We start from the raw sequence: 13,181 nt of genomic DNA on the forward strand, positions 1-13,181 counted from the left end.
ATATTTGCACATCCCCTAATTAATGCACGCGCCAGGCTTTTGAAATTCACTTTAAAATGAGGTGCAGGTGTGGGACTTGTACGTCAGTGAAGTCGGCACGGAACATGTGTTAAGAGTTTCATCTTTTTTGTATATCTGATTTATAAATAAAATATTTTTTTTAAAAATGAAGAATCCTGCTCTAACATGTCCATTTCTCCACCGTAACTTGGCAGCAGAGTGCATTTTGCTGCTGTATAAGAAAAGTTGGGACTGATCTTTTATTTATTTATATTTTTGCACAGTGCTTTGCTTGGCAGGGCGGTTTGTTTTAACGACTTACTGGGTGTGTGGATTTCTGTGAGCATTAAATTATAGTTTTCCTTTACTGGACCAGCTGGACAAGTTGAGACTGACAAGTACTGATGTTCTAAACCAGTTCACTGTTGGTCAGGTTTGCCTATCAGGTGTGGATTAATGGCTTCTGAATGCAGTGGAGAAATATTAAATACCACAGCCTGTGCTAATTTTCTTTTGTTGTGGGTGTGGAACAAAAAGCACTGCCAGTTTCAAGGGAACACATGTTATGAAATGGCTGGAGGAAAGTGAGTAATCTGATTGGCTGGGAGGTCACTGATTTTGTGTTCAGAATCAAAACTAAACACAAAACCAGCAGGGTTGCACCACTACTTATAACTTTGAGGCAGAACAAATGCAAACTAAAAAATTATTATAGTTCAGGTCTTTCTATCATAAGTGCTTCAGAAACTCAGGTAGACAAGGTTTGGCACTCTCAGGAAGTGCTCTATTGGGGGATTGAGGGGGCAGAATCCAAACAATGAAAACACATTTCTTGGACCTGATGAAAGAATGAAACGAGGAACACCCATGGAAGGCACCAGAATATTTGTAATGCAGCACTAGCATTGCTTATATTGATGAGGAATTGGTGCATCATCTTCCACTGAACAAAGAACTATGCACTACTGAAACACCAACCCTAGTCTTTCCAAACACATTCATATTATCCCCAAATAGCATCACAGGATATCCAATGAACCATAAGATCTCATTGCCTATCATTGGTTAAAACAGTAATACAACTTGTTTTATGCCACCTTGTTGCTCTGTGTGTATGTGTGTGGGGAGCTTAAGTTTTCTGGCTGATGTAGTTTGTATACACATTTTGTTGTAATAAAACGGTCAGAGCTTTTTATCACAGTTACTAGTAGGACAACCTGTGCAAAATGACAGGATACAATGCTCTGGTCCCCTGACTGCACTGACATGACTGTACTGATCCTGCACCCATCCTCCTTCCAGGAATATCAGGTCCCCCTTATCGCTAATCGCTGCCGTGCCACCAGTCAAGCTGTGTGAGATGGCACCCGCTGAGCTGTGATGCCCTCTATTCCGGAGTCCACTAAAGAGCGCACAGTAATTTCTATTAGTGTGCACTATGTCCCTTCAGCTCGTGTGCACATGGGATACAAACACAGCTATAAACCCAAATGCCTTTTATATTGAGATAGTCAAGATTACCCTTTCCCAACTCCGTATTTTGTATATCGTATTCAACCATGTACCAGTGCGACTGATACCTGAATAGGCTTCTGTTAATGATCAGCACAGCCAGACCCTGATTTACTTAAGATTCACATTGGTAATAGTGACTTAGTAGGAAATGCTTTGAAAACTACTTCCCATACCAACAACTCATCAGGATTAAAACAAAATGTGGAACAAAATTTTAAAAAAGGGGGATACGGATGATTTTGTTACTTTTAGCTGCCAACTGAACTAATTAAATACCTTTGCTAGTGCTGCTGTTATAGGATGACTCCCCAGTTTATGTCCCATGGTTTCACCCTTCATAACCACATTGCATAGAAGACTTGGCCAGATATTAATCATGGCAACTAGCCAAGCTCGGCATCAAGGCTGCTTGGTTGTTTATCCCTTGAACCAGTATCAATTTTATATCCCCCAACTTAAAATGTGCTGATGTGACAAAAGCAAGAAACATGCACAAGCACACCCTCTCTCTTTGGAACATTTCAGAACATCCACGCCTTTGTTTCCAGTCACCTAATTGCATTTCATTTTCAATCAAGCAAGGTCTTTCTTAGAACAGCCCTAAAAGTTCATCGGGTGTAGCCAAGTAGCTAGGGAATCTGGAGACCCAAGTTCAAATCCTGCAGTTCACTCTGTCTCCCATTTGCCTCAGAGACCCATTTAGATAGCAAGTTTCTCCGGGGAAGGGAGTCATGGTCCCCCTAACTCAAGGTATGGCACCCCCCCCCATTTAGGATACTAAGAAAACAACAAAATAAATAATGTAAGGTTTGTATCAGAGGCAGGCATGAATAATGAGGATGATCATGGTATTAATAGGAAGGTCTCGGATGATGCCTCCAAAGTGAGTAAACTCTGCAAGCAGACCCATTTCTCTCACATGATATGGACAGCTGAGATAAAAACCAAACTGCTAACCCAGCTGAGCTGAAAGCACCCGGTTGCTGTTTTGTGAGTGGCCCGCATTTACATAATAAACAAGAGCATCACTTGCCCTCTCCTTTGATGCAATAACAAATTGCATAACCAGTGCAGGTCCTTTTAAATCCTAAACACTGCTCTACAATAAATACGCTTCCCACAGGCTCTTGTTTGGCTTGACTAGACAGCAAGCTCCAGTGTGCAGGGACTCTGTATGTCTAGAAGCACTTTAAAAACAATACGTAGTAGTAGTAGTTTTTTGCTCTAATTTACAAAATTGAAAATGGAAGCCACTGCTGCTTGGAATTCAGACCTGGCTACTAGAAGCAGGATTCTATACCTCAGGCCACCACATTTCACTCAGATTATCACCTTTTTCCTTTTTGTTTCTGGCCTTGTTTTAAAATCTTGGCTAAAACAGTATCTCCTCTAGAAATGTGAGCCTGCATTTAACCTTCATGCACAGTGGGCTTCAAATGACACTGCCAGTGCCTCCCATAAGACTGTAGAAAATCTTAGACATATCAGTAATGACCTTTTATCTTTTCTGGTTGGGGGAAAGAGAGGGCTGGGATGGCAGGAAGAAAATGACATCCTGATAGGGGCACGGCAGAGCTTAAACAGATGAGATATGTGATGGTCTCAATGCTGTAATGTTCTATTCAGTTCCATGCAATGGATATCCCATTCTAATGTTTTAGCAAATCTCACAAAAAACATGCAGTTTAAAATATCAGAAGCTGACTTCTAAAAACACCGTCATGCAGAAAGGTGCGTTCAGTCGAACGCACCTTGCTGCTTGCCCCTTGAATGCACATTTCTGTGCAGTAAATTGACTGCTGATACAGCAAGGAGTTTTGCGAGTAGAAAATATGCATCCCTAAATGGGAGTACTGCTTGGTGCCATTGCATGGAAATCCCATGCAAATGAGGGCATTAATAAGCAGTACTCCCCGATGCAGAGAGACTGCATTTGGTCCAACACACCTTGGAAACTTAACTCCCAAATCAGAGCTGGAGTTAAAGTTTCTATCACTACTGCACTGACACTTGAAACCCCTAAAAAGGGGGAAAATGAACTTGGATACATGGCTAAGTAGCAGCTGCTGCCATTTACCTGGTTAAGCACTGACTTATTTGGCAATGTGGCAGAGGGTAACAGCTGCCAGATAGCTGAGTAAGTCAGTACTTATCCGTCTATCTGGTGAGGTTCACTGCTACTTAGCCGGATAAATATTTATCCGGAGTCGAGCTACCTGTCAGGGATGCCCCCCTTCGAGTTAAAGTGCATTTGGCCTGAACCGAACGTATATTTTACAGGCAATCCGCTTTCTTTTTTACTCCCGATGCATTAGCATATCATTAGCTTGCTGCATTGGGAGTTACAAAAAAAGATGTTAATCTGAGCATTAAAAAACCGTGTGCTGAAATCCGGTGCAGAGTGTTTTAATGCCTAGATTTCTGCATTGGCCTGCGAGTGAAAGAAAGTTCAGTGCACTCTGTAAATAAGGGCCATATTATGCCCACTGCTACTAATTTCCTGCAGCAGCTCAGGAGTAGATTTTGTGGCACCAGTCAGAAAATAATGTGGCAATTCTGTTGCATGTGTGCATAGATTTGAATCATTTTGCATATTTAATAATGTTAATTTATTTTGCATAATAAAGATTTAGTAGATTTTCCAGCCTTGCTTTGCACCTGTGTAATTTATTCTTTTGGGAGTTTAATAGGTGGGGGGGGGGGGGGAGAGCAGAGGAAAAGGAGATTTTAGGGATGGGAAGGGGATAGGAGATGAAGGGGAGATCAGGAATCGGGAGAGAGGATCAGGAATGAGAAGGGGAGAAGAAAGCTGTGCTGGGCCATCGTGCACGTTATATTTTACTCACAGTGTTTTTCCATGGGGAAAATTACTGTGGAAGTCACAGAGCAACAGGATCATTTACCACGGCTTAGTGAATGAGCCCCTTACATTGTGAGCTTTATGGGAACAGAGAAATATCTACAGAACTTGATTGTAACTTGCCTTGCACCTACCAATGAAAAGGTGTGAGCCAAATCGAAACTATGGAGATTCCTGGAGGATTGGAGCTGAAAAGAGTGAGTTAACTGGGAAGGATATTTAATCCCCGAGAATTGTGTGCGTACCCCGTGAACTCCTACGCAGGACCCTAGTCCAAGAGCTATACTAGTAAGAATAGCTTGAAAGGGCTCCCACGGTTCTTGGAAAAGCAGGTTCAATATCGGTCAACATTACTCCTAGGCTCTCAGTCTCCACCTCGTGAAGTTTCATTACCCAAGTGCTGATTTCAGGGCTGCCGAGGATGCTTCAGGCTGCGACCTGTAAAACTCTTGTGGACAAGCCTTTGGGGGTTCATCTGTCTCCAGTGGAAAGAAAGGCTATAAGGCAGAGCGAACAGGAACACTACTGGAGGTGTAAATTTTGACTTTGAGATAAAGCCTGTGTTTTTTCTGCCACATTGGTAGCTGCTGCTGCTGTTTCTAATTGCTCTCTTTGAGCAGCAGGGGGATGGCTCTCTTGCTGCTGGAGGCCTAGTTGTACGGAAGCACTTCCATTTAGGGCTATCCCTGGCTTCTTTGCTGGAGAGCTCCAAGAAACAGGCCTGGTCATTTATCATTACTTGAAATGTGTTTTTACAACTGTCAGGTCCAAAATCAACAGTCCATTAAATGCAGCAGCCACTTGAAATATCAGTCATCTGCTACTTTCCTTTCCTATTTATGCTTTCAAAATGGTGCGAGCTTCTAATAGATTGACAATTTCTCTTTCGTTAACAGTGGCAACACTACATTTTTCCGTTCTGTATTCTTTCCACTTGATCCTCACCACTGCACTTCACTTTGGATTTCTGGATTGGAAATACATGTTTTTTAAAAAAAAATTTTGTATGCATATTTCCCTTGAATATTACCACTCGTAAACAGATAACCTCTACCTTTCACAGTATCATAGTAAGTGATGGCAGATAAAGACCAACTGGCCCATCCTGACTATTCATTGCGACTTTCACTATCTGTTTTGGGTACAGGAGCACAGAAATTCACATTGCCTAAACCAACACCAGCAGTCTCTGCACTTGGGGACTAGGAGTCTAGCCCAGTAGAACTACAGAACCTGGATACTGGGTTTCAAGTTCTCCTTTTCATCCCTCACTGTGTGCCCTTGAGTGAGTCACTTAAATTCCCTATGCTCAGACTTAGCAAACAAGCTTTACTGGGTACTGATCCTGTGACCACAAATGTTTCTTGTTTAGCAGTAGGCTTCCTAAGTGCATTAGATAAATCCATAAAACTCATATTACAAATGAAACAAACACAAGTGCATCATGTTTTTAATTGATTTAATGTGACCATGGCCTGAGCAGACCAGGTCTTTTAAGAAATAAAAGAAAAGAATTGCACGGAAGAACTGACAATCTATGGAATTATGTTGATACACTAGATTATTGTTCCCTGATAAACATATTTGCAGCTATTCATCATGGATTACATTGGTTGTCTCAAAAGTATCTGGCATAAGTGCTCAGAAAAGGTCTCCAACTTACTATTTACAATAGGGATTCCTGAACTAAGTCCCATGGGCCACATTCAGCCCCCATAGAAATTTAGTCTGCTCCTCCCCACCCGACAGTTCCTTGTCCATGGCCAGATCAGCTCATGGAGCAAGGTTTACAAAAAAAAAATATATATATATTGACAGATGTAGGAAGGACTGGTGGGGGTCCCCAAACCCTGCCAGCCAAATAAGACTTGTGTGGCAGCAAAGCAAGGAAGAAATGCTAGTGGGGACCCCAACCCTTACCAGCAGAAGCCCTGCAAAGTGAGGGGTAGGGAGATGAGAGTGTGAATGATGGGAAAGAAAGGAGAGGAGGAGTGTGAGGTGAGAAAAGGAGTGAGGAAGGGAGAGAGTGGGTGATAAGTGTGGGGAGGAGGTGGAAGAGGGAATGAAAAGAGTGGCAAGGGGATGAGAGAATGGAGAGGGAATATGTGAGAGGCGCGGGAGGGAGTATGAGTGAGAGACGTGGGGGGGGGGAAGAGAATGAATAAGAGTGGGGAAGGAGTCTAAGGAGTGAAGAGGGGTTTAGGAAAGGGATGAAGTATAAATGTGAGGAGTGGCGAAGGGGTGAGACACAGGGGAAAGATGAGTGGAGATTAGAGAAGTGAGAGACAGGGGAGGAAAGTTGAGAGAGGCGTGATGAGAGAATGTGGATGATATTAGTGGAGAGGAGGGCCAGAGGTGGGAAAAGGAGTAGAGAAGAAGGGGAAGGAGTGTGAGTGAGAAGGAGGAGAGGTATGAATGAGAGGAGGAGAAGGAGGAAGAAAGCAAGAGTGTGTGGAGGTGTGTGAGTGAGAGTGTGCATTGAGTGAGAAGAGGTTTAAATGAGAGGAGGAGAAGGAAGAAAAAAGCAAGAGTGTATGGAGATGTGTGAGTGAGTGGGAGAGTGTGACACAAATGCATCTTCCTGCCATTCCCCTTCCCCCACTCTCCCAGGGAAGAGATGCAGATTGTGAGGGGGGGGGGGGGGGAGGTAGGTGGTAGATTTCCAGGTGTGGAAGGGTGGCCAACCTCTTAGGAATATTTTTACCAACATCCTATCTGCCATACTGCTGCAGGATTCCTGCTTTATGCTACCCCTCTTCCTCAGCACTTCAAATTACTGAAATAGCCAGACTCAAAAGGGGCAACCCTCCAACCTCTGCCCCCTCCCCCACCTCCACAGACCTCCCAATGATTTGAAATGTTGCATGCAGCCCTTTGTTTAAAAAGTTTGGGGGACCCCTGATTTACAACACAGGAAAAGCAAGAGTAGGAAGTCCATGTGCAGGTGTCACCAACCCCTTATCAAGTTGACTGTGCCAATCTGCAAGCTGTCAGCAAAATCTGAATTACCACAAGCCTAAAAGAGCTGCAAAATGTTTCAGTCCTATAGCAGACAATTAATCATAACATATCAAGCAAGATGATGGATCCCGATAGCCAAGTGCAAGGAAGTTTAGACTATGCAGCATATCTGCCTGTAGATAAGATGTTGACTTGCGTTATATATATAGATCTTCCCTATAAATCTATTCCAGATTTAATTTCAACAAATAAACATTGCCAAAACAGGTGACTGACTATATGCAGGGTTTTCAAAATCCACTTGCTCACTCAGCTGGGGCAAGTGGATTTTTCATTGGAGGAGAAGTCTTGGCTATCCTCAGCCTCGATCAAGGCCCAGAGGAGGCAGCTACGGCGTGCAGCAGAAGAGCTGCAGTGAAAAGCGTGAGAAGGGCTGCACGGCGGCGAGTGGATGGGGGCAGGGGAAGAGAGCAAGGCAGCTCCAAGAGGTGTGGGAGGAAGGGAAAAAGAGTGAGAAAGGCAACAGGGTCAGAAAAGGAGTGTAAGAGCCGTGGGATTAGAAGAGTGAGAGAGCTGTGAGAGAAAGGGAATGTGGAACAGAGGAGGAGAAGAAAAAGGAGGGGAAGAGAATGAAAGGGCTGCAAGAGAAGCATAACAAGTACATGACAAGGACATTTCTACCCTGGCAAATAAGCCATGGGGAAATTGTAAATCGATGACTATAAAAAAGGTAAAGTTGTGGAGTCACTGGAGTATTTCAGATGTACTATAATAAACATCTGCCTATACATTAAGATTGTATCCAGCACCTAAAGAAAGTCCACTTTTCTTTAAATGTTTGACCTTGAAAACAAGCAAGGACAGTGCGACTTTAATCAGTGCTCAGATTTTAGCAGGACAGGCACACAGGACTAGCAGAACCCACGCAGAGTCCCCACTGTAGATTGCTCATCATTTCATTATGGTTCATTATGTTGATACCTGTCAGAAAGCATTAGAGGCCGAGGCCTTGACTGAAATGACTGAGATGGTAATTTAAAAACAATATACTTTCTGAAGGAAATACAGCAATGCACTAAATCCAATTAGAAAGAGCAAATGTAAAGGCAAACTAAGTGATGTGCGCAGTTTGAAGGAAGGATGTTTCGATTTTTTTATTTTTTTTTTGATATCCTAAACTAGAGAAAGCCCTTTTAAAAGCAAGCACTTCTATCATACATCCTGGTAATTATAGCTGTATTAGTTTTGGGCTTCTCCAGTATTAAATATTTTACAGCTCACAGTTTAAAAAATAATAACTTGGGCCATGCCAAAATATCTGTCATTCTAACTTTGTTTGCATGGGCAAAGCTGACTGAATTAATTCAAGGTCATTTATTCCAAGTGTAAAGCTAGGGGCCCATTTAAGTTAGCAATCAAGAATAATCAAACCTCATTGTTTAAGCAGCCACAACATCAAACCACCAGCAAGCATAGCTAAACAACTATATACAGGCTATCAAGTTGACCATAAAAAGATTATACTGTATGATTTTTTTGTTTGGTTAAAATAACAAGTTCTTGAAACAGCACCGCATGTCTGCTCCTGAATGTTGATTATGAAGGTGAAAAAAGGCTCTGGCAGCTCATACAGATTTCTGTCTTGGCTGCTGAGTCCCTTCACGCTGTACAAGACTTGAAATGCCAAACTGTGAAACAACCGTCCACTTTCAAATCGAGTACGGTTGATTCTGAACGTTAAAAACTCCTGTTTGTAGGTCTTTCTGGTTTTCTCTAACATCTACTCAAAGCCCCTGTGTTTCTTCTCCAGGAAGTCATCCCCCGCTCATTATTCTACTGCATCAACATCTTTGACTGAATGCAACCAAGTGCCGGAGAAAAACAGATAAAGCTTAGAGCAGCGATTCCCCAACACAACCTTATGCAAATGAACTTTTAAGCATGTTTTTACAGTCTTCTTTATGAGCAAAGGAGGAAAATGGCTCATGTTACCTCTGGTCTGCTTCCACTCACTTTTCCGGAGACTGTCCGACAGACATTTGGAGCCCTGTTCTCTAAGGGGTAGATTTTAAAAGCTACGCGCACGCACACGTGGATGTGGTGATTTTATAACACGCGGGCGCATGTCATAAAATCCAGGGGCCGCGCGCACCGGATTTTATAATCCACGCGTGCATGGCATAAACGTGCGGCGCGAGCAAGGGGAGATGATTTATGCTAGCTTCACGCAACAACGCATCCCAGCCTGCTCCAATTAATGAGCGGACTGGGAGGGAATTTCCCTACCCACCCCCTACCTAACTTCCCTTCCCCTTCCCCTCTCATTCCCACCCAGTAAACCCTTTCTCTTAACTTTTTCTTGTTTTTGTTTATTTTGTTGCTTACTACTCCACTGGAGCAGTAGCAACTTGCGCGTGCTTTCAGCCCCTTCCCCAGTACGGCGGCAAATGGCTGCTGTACCGGCCACCTCCAGCCCCGTCCCTCCCCCAACACCGCCCCTTTTCTTCAGCCCGGCACTTCTGCGCGTGACAGGAGTTACACGCGTGGCCGGGCCCCTTTGAAAATGCATGCGGCGCGCGCAAGGCCTGGCCGCACACGTTATCCCCATTTTTCATGCGCGCAACGTTTTGAAATTCTACCCGTAAGCTTTTTTTCCCATAGCGACAGAATGGGAGAAATTTCTTAGCAAATAAGAGCCTTAGGAATGGATTTTCAAAGGAGTTACACAGGTAAAAGCCGCATACATCATAGCAATTCTCAAAAGCCCATTTGCTTGTGTAATACCTTTTGAAAATTCAGTGAAATTCCAATGGAGTTACGCACGTAAAAGCAGCAATTTTCAAAAGTCCATTTACCCATGTAAAATCCAGTTTTGCATGCGTAAATCCTTTTCAAAATGACTTCCTTAGCATTCAATGCCTCTGCAAGTGTGCAGAACTACCTCCAAATCTCCTTTTTCCCCATGTACTGGGGACCGTACATTGAATTGCACTTGTTTGAATTTAGAAAATATTGCAGTCCTAGTGAAAGCGCACGCAATTGGCTGGGTTGGGCCAGTAACTTTTATACTGGTGCACGGACGCACACATGCGTGCATTTCCAGGCTTGCACCCATTTTATAACATAGCACGTAGATGCGCCCATGCTATAAAATAGCCTGGACGTGTGTACACGGGCGCACCGTTTTAAATGGATGCACACGTGTGTGTGCGCAAATGCTGCTTCTACCATGTAAGTGGGGGAATCTTATAAGGGATGCGTGCCAACGCCACTTCCAGTTTCCCCAGTTCATTGCCACTTTTCCTAGGTTGCCTGGGGTCCCCTTCCAAGGATTGCATGCAAATAGTAAAACAAAAATAAAATAAACAAAAGATCAGCAGGGTTTTAAAGGCTGGAGCTAACAAGGGAACAGGGAGGCTATTTAACTCTTGGGGTTTGTTCCCTTGTTAGCCCCAGCCTTTAAAACCCTGCCGATCTTCTGTTTGCTTTATTTTTTGTTTTCCTACTTCCCCGCAATCCATGGCAGTAGAAAAGTTACATGGCAGGGGGTCCCGGCGCGCACCTGCGCAAGTTAAGTGTTTATGTGAACGTCTTTTGGCCTTCTCCCGACATGCCCACGCCCTGCCCCCCCCGACCATGCCCACGCGCCGCTCCTTTCTTGAAGTGGGAGATACGCGCACCCATGGGCAGCTTCTAAAATCCTCTCGGCACGAGCTGGCCGACTTGTGGCGCGCGTATCTCCCGGTTTTGCCGTGCACGGGGCTTTTAAAATTTGCCTTTAAGTGTACAGCTTGGCTCGCCACATGCGCAGCGGTTGAAAAATGGATCCCTGACAGTCGCCCCTCCTTCAGCCGAGCAAGCTCTGAATAAAAAAGATGACTGTAGGTGGGCTAGTGCGATTCTATAAAGAAATCAATTATGGACTGAAGGTTTACAAACATGCCCGAAAGTTTGGAATTCGTAAGCCACAAAATCACCAGAAAGGGATTACTCCATGCTTCACTCAAAGTGCTACCCCCCCTAAATTATGCCCGGCCTGCCTTATTCACCTGGTCTAAAACCTGATTTTACAAGTCACTGGAGCAGAGCATCTCTCTTGCGTGAAAGAATGGATCTCAGATAGGATGTTTTATTTCTTCATTAACGTGCCGTCACACTGAGTGATTACTAAATGCTGAGCTGAATGAGGGCTCAAGAATGCACAATGAACAAAAAGATGGCTGATAATTATGGCTCACTGGGTTTGTCACCTGGTTCAACCAACTAGTAAGATGAGATTGCAGTCTGAGAATCCATGGAGAAGAAACTGTGTGGTGTTTGTGTCCATCGGGGGGTCAACACGTGTTAAGAAAATCTAACATACTGAAGAGTTGATACGGAATTCAAGGCAGAACCCAGGGATTGTTTCAGGCCACTGTATCCCCTGAAATTATAATCAGTCCCAAGCCAGTGGGCAAGGCCTAGAGAAGGGGGATAGGATGGCAAAGAGGGCACCTTAAATGAGCCCGCCACCTGCTGCGACCAATGCCCTGCTGCGCAGAAGGCAGGCGTGACAAATTGCGACGTCTCAACCTGCTCCCTAAGGGCACCTGCTGCAATGTCAACAAAGCATCTGGCTTGAACTGGCAAATGAATCCTAATGGTGGACAGCCCAGCAGGAGAATCGGGCTGACCATGCGCCACAGCATGCTCACTCGGAGAAGGGAGGTTGGGTAAACACATACTACCATCCCTCCCCCATCTCAAAACCTTCCAGAAGCAGAAGCAGGCTTAATCTTCTAACCCTGGGCTATCCTAACCAAAGGAAACAGTACTGGACCTCCACAATAAGTCAACGGTATCTCACACTTTGTTCAGGCCCGTGGGTTGCATTCTTGCTATGAATTTGCATTTCTTCACATCTGCCTACCTTGCTATCATTATTTTATATTTCCCACAGAGTGAACCGGGATTATTTTTTTTGTTTCTGGTGGGCAATTTTCAAAGCCTTTCAGCCAGGTAAATTGGCCAGTCTGATAATTACCCTTCTCAGCATAGCTAATAAGCAAGCATATGCAGGGTTCATAACGCGTGTACTTTAGCCACACTATAAAGCAGCATTCCTTTGAGCGTGTTTAGGTAAGAGGAGTATAATAGCCCGTACAGGAGATATTTTAAATGGACAGGTGCTATTCCTCACCACACATACATAAATACAAGTTGTAGGAGCACAGTGTGCAGCAACTGGAGTAGATTAGTGGTTAGAGCAGCAGGCTATGAACCTGGAAAACCAGGGTCCAAATCCCACTGCTGCTCTTAATGACCTTGGACAAGTTACTGGTATTTTACCCTCCATGGCCTCAGGTACAAATTTAGATTGTGAGCCCTCTGGGAATAGGGAAATACCAAAATGCAATCTGCTTTGAAGTGTCAAAAGCAGAATATAAATCAAATCAACTTACATTTTGCACTAGTTAATTTTCAGAGAGAAATGATCCATGTAGTTTCCCCATGAAAACTAGCTACAGAGTCTGTAGAGTAAAAGAGTACCCACGTACTTTGCAGCTACAAATGTACATGGCCTTGAAAACTGAATACAAAGCCATACCTTATGGAGAGGGAAAAAAAAAATCTGTTCAGTGGCTGATGAAGCCAATTCAGTCACAGCACTGCAGCCAGCTTGGGACTGTGATGAGCAGGCACGTCTGGAAGCCACCTTATCAACGGGGAAGAAATGTGGCTTCAAGGCAATCAAGTCACTCAGCATAGCAGAGACCTCTGATCACACTGAGAGACCTTTGTAAAACTTGGAACACTGAAAAAAAAATCTATACCAAAGTGGGATGCTTCCAAAACAAATTTCAAC

The 13,181-nt window shown here is 43.9% G+C and overlaps 1 protein-coding gene across 2 annotated transcripts in view; it reads right to left on the reverse strand.

Moving 5' to 3' along the window:
* EPHA4 (EPH receptor A4) overlaps positions 1-13,181 on the reverse strand; it is a 241,040-nt gene that overhangs the window by 141,349 nt on the left and 86,510 nt on the right. The window lies entirely within an intron of this gene.

This window comes from Rhinatrema bivittatum, chromosome 9 (assembly GCF_901001135.1).
Source record: "Rhinatrema bivittatum chromosome 9, aRhiBiv1.1, whole genome shotgun sequence".
NCBI classification, from domain to species: Eukaryota; Metazoa; Chordata; class Amphibia; order Gymnophiona; family Rhinatrematidae; genus Rhinatrema; species Rhinatrema bivittatum.